The sequence below is a fragment of the Azolla caroliniana genome, unplaced genomic scaffold (assembly GCF_043228905.1).
Source record: "Azolla caroliniana isolate FFs.n. ecotype wild unplaced genomic scaffold, voAzoCaro1.0.p SCAF_9, whole genome shotgun sequence".
Taxonomy (NCBI): Eukaryota; Viridiplantae; Streptophyta; class Polypodiopsida; order Salviniales; family Salviniaceae; genus Azolla; species Azolla caroliniana.
The window spans coordinates 2,938,829-2,946,019 of record NW_028230444.1 but is presented as its reverse complement, the minus strand read 5'-3'; positions in this window follow the sequence as shown (position 1 = coordinate 2,946,019).

The window sequence follows — 7,191 nt, the reverse complement described above, 5'->3', positions numbered from 1 at the left end:
CAAATTAATGAAGAATTTAGTTTGTGTTGAAAAAATCAATGAACAAGAGATGCAAGTTCACTTCAACCAATGAGGTTGCTTCATTGAAAACCTCAATGACAAGGGATTGGGTGGCCATATGTAGACCAAGAGAAGGCAATATGTTCATTCTTAAAGGTAACTAGTGAAGTTTGTGATGTTAACCAAAAAACTAAAGATGTTCATTGAGTTGTGGCAGAAGTACAATTGGCCACATCAATCTAAGAAAGTTGTAGCAATACAATAAAAAATTGTAGATTGTTCCATTGCCAAGGTTTTGGGATGCATGATGTATGTGCATGTCTATATGAGGTGTAGACAAAGTTCAAACTCAAGTTGGAGAAATACATTTTCGACAAGTACTCACTTGAAGAAAAGAGCTACAAACACTTCAATCTACTTACCCACATATGGGTATTGTTATCTTTGAATAAGTTGTCTTGTGACAAGTATTCAGTCACATTCATGACATTCAAAGATGGTGCCAATGCTAGTATTGATATCAAGGCAAGCTGAACATTGCTCGATCAAGTTAAAGACCCTATTTTTTTTAATCAACATCTTAGATGAGTCATTGAGCCTTGCAAAGGCAAGTCTAAGCTACTCGAGTATAAAGACAATTACAAGAGTTTTAGTGAGGAAGTGTGTGTGATCCATCAACGTTACCACCTCACTTCCATCAATTAATGATGATTTTCATATGCTTATCATGGTGACACCCAACGTGAAGAGAGACTTGTCAAAGGCACAAACTAAACCGCACCATTTCACTTGTGAGAAGAATTGGGGCATTATGTTTGACTACAACAACTACATGGCATACAACACTACACTTTCAAGATGAAAGTAACAATTGTCCCTAACCTAGAAAGCTTCACCAAAGTGGCCCATCATGCTCTTTAAGTAAAAGTAATGAATGAAGAGATGCAAGTTCTCTACGACAATGACACATGGCACCTTGTCCCATCTCTACCGCACAAGTGGTTGTCAATGGGTCTACAAGGTAAAGTATACTTTGAGGGTTTACTCAATTGTTGCAAAGCACCGGTTATTGCCAAGGGTTATTCACAAATGCGTGTCGTTGAATATGATGAGATGTTCTCTTTTTTGGCGAAGATGACGATCATGTGAATTGACACTTGCCACAAGGGGTGGCAAAATCTCAAGCAAGCATCGAGGGTATAATTCTAAAAGATCACACCTTATTTGGATGGCATAAGCTTTTCTATGTTCAAATAAAAAAACTCTCTTTACGTACAAGCTAACCCTCACACTACTACATTCATCCTCTTGTAATTTGATGGCCTAGTGATTGGTGGATAACACGTGGCTACTATCGAGATAGTAAAACCTTTACTTGCCGCCAAGTTCTAAATGAAATATATGGATAAGCTTTAGTACCTCTTTGGCATTGAGATCATATGCACACATCTTTGGATTTTGCTTTCTTGACACAGTTACATCTTTAACTTGTTCAAATTCAAGATGAAGGATTCGAAGATGTCCACGATCCTATTCAAGTATAATTTGAAGATACAAGCTGACTCTAGCTATAATAATTCTCAATTTGATACAATGTCAAAAAGTAATCAATGGCCTTATCTACCTAGGAATCACCTGTCACGACCTTATCTAAAGGGTTGGTCTCCAAATAATGGACATTTAGCTTGTACTAAATTCTAATTAATGGGTGACATGATATTTGTGCGGCATTGTGAAGCGCAAAATATTCTATAAGCAAGAGTTCTACTCTAATTAAAAGGCCACACATATGCCAATTGGTTTAGTAGCTCAACATATCACCTATTAACATTCACATTTTCATTGGAAAGTGGTGCCATATCTCATAGTAGCAAAAACAAATGATTGCGCCTCTTTCATGCAAAGACACAACTTATAAGGGCATGCCACTTTTGAAGCCCTAGGTCTCAAATGGATCTTGAAAGACTTCAACATCTCAATCAATAGCTCCCTTCCACTATATTGTAGCACCTTTGTAGCATCAATTGACATGGAACTCAATGTTCCATATGTAGATAAAGCAGATTGAGGTGGATTGCAACTACATCCAATAGTGGGTTGTGCCTAGATTCATAGATATCTAGCATATCCAAACCAATTCACAAATTAAAAATATTGTACCAAAATGCTTTGAGTGGGCAAACTCAGACAATTTCCAACAACACTTGATGGAACATATTTGGGGACATACTTTGAGCAATCCAGAAATGACAAACGTTTTTAACAAAGTACTTTGAGTGGATAAGGTTGGAGAATATTTTATTAATACTCAACCTACATTTGCTAGATTCGGCAAGCTCATGGGATAGTAAAAGAAAATGAAGCTCCTCGGTTCAACACAATTGGAACTTGAAGAGGTGCGTTGAGGTAACAAGCTTGTTGATATATCAACACACTCCTTGGAGCATATGTTTGTATCAAGCTCAACATTAACTTTATGATCTTTGCATTTAATATAGTTTATGTTCCTTAGACTGTAATCTCTCTCTCTCTCTTTCTATCGTAATTAGCTTACTCTATTGGTAAGTTGTTATATTACAAGCCACTATGTGGTGGGCTTGAAACACAAATTTACTCACCTCTCTATTATATACTTCATACACATCTCTTTATTCACTAGATGTCATTTTGTGGAATGTAGGGGTTGAACCCATGACCACATGGTCTCCATTGGGCAACCTTACCAACTAAGCTACATCCATATGGGCATCTCTCTCTCTCTCTCTAAAAAGTTAAAGAGGAAGTTAAAAATGACATGGAGTTAGCTAAAACGGGTTGGGTAGACGTGGTAAAAAGAGAAACATTAAAAAGAAATAAAAGATGAAAAATATTGTTAACACTACCCTTGAAGAAGAGAAAATGTGTTAAGCCCGACGCTTAAATGTACGTTGTCGTGAAGAAAACCGTCCCCAAGCGCAAACCGTGTGTTATGTGTGTGAACCAGCCCTTACACGTGGGCACGTCCCTTGTCGTATGGTAGATAGGTAGGCACAAAGGTTAGATCCTAGGTAGCAATATTCTATAAGGGAAATCGAGGAGTATCTCTGCCCGAAAGGACAGAGAATTAATGTGATGTAAACAGGTGAAACGGCCTCCCTCCTTGAGCTATAAAGGAGAGGGAGACGGGGGGAGAGAGGGGAAAGCGCGCTAGAGGGGACGAAGTGCTGTCGGACTTGGACCGAGCTCTTCTCCACTGTCGTTCTCCATAAGCTTTCTTTGCGCAGGTTCTCGAGAGGCTGATTCTGCTCCGTGGAACGCCCGTGTGCTTCCGGTAGGATCTCCATCTTGCTCTCCTGTGTGCGTGGGTGATCAGGCGTCGACACCCGTCTCGCCGACCTAATCGGCTGTAACCGTTTGAGTCATTTGCATAAATATATTTATATACACGTTCTTATACTCTATCTCCTGCCCAACTTGTGTCTCTTGTGTTGATTGGGCTACGTTCCCGCGTGCTTCTTTGTCTATCTGTGTGTGAGCGTGTCTCTCTCTCCCTCTCTCTCTTTTCCCCACCTATTCCTCGGTCCAAGACCCCAGTGGTCCCGCCTTGTTCTCCATGCACGCGCGTAACAACGCGACATCTTTGGTGAACCCGACGTGAACAGGCGGCAGAGGAGTAGAAGATGAGGGGATCGGACCTCGCAGAAGCCATGGCTTCGGCTGTGAACCGTATAGTGAGTGCTCGCGAAGGCACCAACACCCTTGATAGGGCTATCGAAGCGGTTGTCGGTACGATCGGCCGGTTTAGTGGGAAGGATGCCACGAGCTACTTGGCGTCCTACCGGGCTGAGATGGTAATGAGGGACATTTCGAAAGAGAGGCGTCTAGCCGGATTCCCTCGAGTGGCGATGCCGGGTATCCATACGGAGGTGCTCGAGGTACGGGCCGAGAGCCCAACTTGGGAGGAGTTCGAAGGTCGGCTCCTCGAAAGATACGGGCTTGAAGATGCGCTTCGACTTTCGAAGCGGGACTTCATGGAGTGGGTGGAGACCCTCGACAAAGGAAGGAACGCATCAATGCTCCTTCGGGAGTTTGAGGAACGCTTCGCGCGCCTCTCGATGCTTGACCGGACCGTTCTGGACACAAGCCGTGTCCTATTGTTTGTTAAGTCGGTTGACGAGCGGGATCGGGAGCAGGTAGGCCTCCTATTGGAGGCTGATGACGGGCTGACGGCCGATTGGGCCGTAGTGAAAAGGGTTTGTGGCCGTTTCGACAAACGGCGGGAATGGGCTGACAAAGGATCGACAGGGACGGGCTCTGTCGCAGCAAGGAAGCTCGAGCCAACACCACCAACGCGAAGGGAAGAGACCCGAGATTGGCTCGAGACCGGGTCGGCTTCAACCGGCATGGTCAATGGCTCGTCCGGGGGAGCGGCTCTGGAGGAGCTGACGCGGATGGTAAAGGATCTCCAGATCGCCCAGGCACGGAGGGATGGTGGCGAACAGGCCCGTGACCGACGACCTCTGGCTGAAAACAGGTGCATGTGGTGTGACGCAGTTGGGCACATCTGGAAGGACTGCGGGGACTTCGCCGAGGCGATGAGAAGCAACGTGGTGTACCTGTGGAACAGTCAGATGCACGCCAGCGAGACTCGAAGGGCCCTGAACCTGAACGTCGGGCAAGGGGGTATGAAAAGGCTGATGAAGGAGGCGGCGGCTCGTCACGCGGAGACCGTCCACTACTCGGCGTCAGCTGGTATTCGAGTCGGAGGTGGCGAGGCCCCGAAGATGAACAAAGCCGGGTTCTGGCCGACGATGTTGGAAGGCCTCGCCGGCGCACGACTGAGGAAAGAAGAGGTAGACCGCGCGGAAAAACGGGTCCGGGAGGTAACCGGGTGGAGTGACCCGGTGGAAGAAAAGACGAGCTTCGTCGAAGCCGCTTGTCAAAACTACGAGGCTCTGGTGGAGGACAAGCGAATAGGGAAAACCGGAGGGGCCGGGCCCTCGCAGCGATATGAAACTCGATTCGGGCAAAGACGGAATGAGGCCGGTGCATCTGGCGCCTAGGATAATCCCAAGAAGGGCGGGTACCGGCTGGGCACAGAAATCGAAAGATCCACGGACCTGCGAAAGGTCCTGGAAGAACGAATCCTCGACAGCAAGGTGGAGCTATCGCTGAGGGAAGTGCTCGGGATCGCCAAGAAGGAGTTCCACGACTCCATCGTAGACTTGGTGAAGAGGAAGAGGCTGTCGACGGAGACAGAATCGGAAAAGCCGGTGGAGGTGCGGACGATGCACATAGAGGACATGGCGCTGGAAGACGAGTTGGTGGAGAGCCACTATTCGAGGTCGCACTGGGCTAGAGCGACCACGGAGACCCCCGTGAAGATCGGAGATGTTCATGAACCGGTGGTGGCGTTGGTAGACCACGGTTCAGAAATCAATTTGATGTCCATGGACTTCTATAAGAAGGGGAAATGGCCGATCAACACCAAGCACGGGTGGAAAATACGGGCGGCAACGCGTGCCACCGAGGAACTGCATGGAGCCTGCCCGAACGTACGAGTAAAGATCGGCGATGTCGAGATTGAGCAACACTTCTTCGTGCAGGAGACGTCCTCACATCCGGTTATACTCGGAGAACCGTACATCACGGCAGCACGAATGGAGACCAAGGTGTTGGACAACGGCTCGGCCTATGCAAGGGTCAAGAGCCAGGATGGGCGTCACTTGGTCCAGTTCCTGACGGTGAGACCGAACCATGAGCGGAACCGCGAGACCCTCGGGGGCGAAAGCCGAGAGGATTTTTAGAGAGGACTATCAAGGCGTGGGGCCGCGATAGTCCGGACACTCCGGGAAAACCCCACAAATGTACGATAGCGGAGAAGACCTGTACTATAAGTAGGAAATTTTGGTTCTCCGACAACGGAGGGTGTACGATAGTCGACGTTGTTGGACGGAAGAAGAAAAGGGCAGAGGAGCGACTTCGGGCATGTGGTATCCTCGACCTTGGAGAGGAAATCAACGGAGCCGTGGAGGCGGTCTCTTTCGACGATACCTTGGGGGAGCTACGAGAGGTAGTCGGAGGAGTCCTTAAAGAGGACCAGACGATTCCGGTATGTTCGGAAAGGATGTACGAAGTCATCGCCGACTTCAGTAGAGGGCTCGAGTCGGATCGGACGGCCCGGGTGGAGACGAGGTACAAGACTGTGGACCGGAAGGTGAGGCCAGTCACGGCTCCCTTGCCGGAGGGCAGCGAGTTGCGAATAAAAGGGGTTGCGTCGGACCCGAGTTTACGAAATCCGGCCCGCATAGGACACACGTTCACCGACATAATGCTGCGGGAGCTCAAAATCGGTGGGGGCGGCTTCCTACTGCTAGCGGAAGAGAACCGTTTTCGGGAAATGCTCGGAAGGCATGGAAAGGCTTTCTCATTCTCACCGGAGGAGATCGGGTGCGTAGACCCGACAGTCGTGGAACCGATGGTGATATTCACGGTACCGCATGTACCGTGGAGTCTCAAACCGATTCCAGTACCCAGAGCTCACATCCCAAAGCTAATGGAGCTGTTAAAGCAGAAGGTCGAGATGGGAATCCTCGAACCGTCGAGTGCCCCATACTCGAATCGGTGGTTTACCGTGCCGAAGAAGGACGGCACGCTGCGCTTTATTCAAGACTTGCAGCCGGTCAACAAGGTGACCATTCGAAACGCAGGAATCAGACCGACAATAGACGAGTTCGCGGAGGTCGTCGGACACCTATGCGGGCCATACGGCCGGAAACCGTCTCCGGCTAAGGTAGAAGCCATCACTGCGATGAAGAACGACTGCAGCTCGGTCACGGAGGTTCGGAGGTTCTTGGGAGCGTGCACGTTCTACCACATATGGATCCCGCATTACGCTCACGTCACGGAGCCGTTATACGGGTTGCTGAAAAAGGGGCGAAGATTCGAGTGGAGAGACGAGCATACAGAGTCTGTCCGGAAGATGAAGGAAGCACTTGTTGCGGCTCCGGCGCTCCGAAAGGCTGTCTACGGAAAGAGCACTCCAATTTACGTAACGGTAGACACGAGTCCGACCGGGATCGGATGGGTCGTCAACCAGGAGGACGAGGACGGCATGCGTTCCCCGATCCGGTTCGGCGCGAAGGTCCTCAGCGAGCGACAACGAGGATACGCCCAGGTTAAACGCGAGCTCTGGGGTATCGTTTCGGCGGT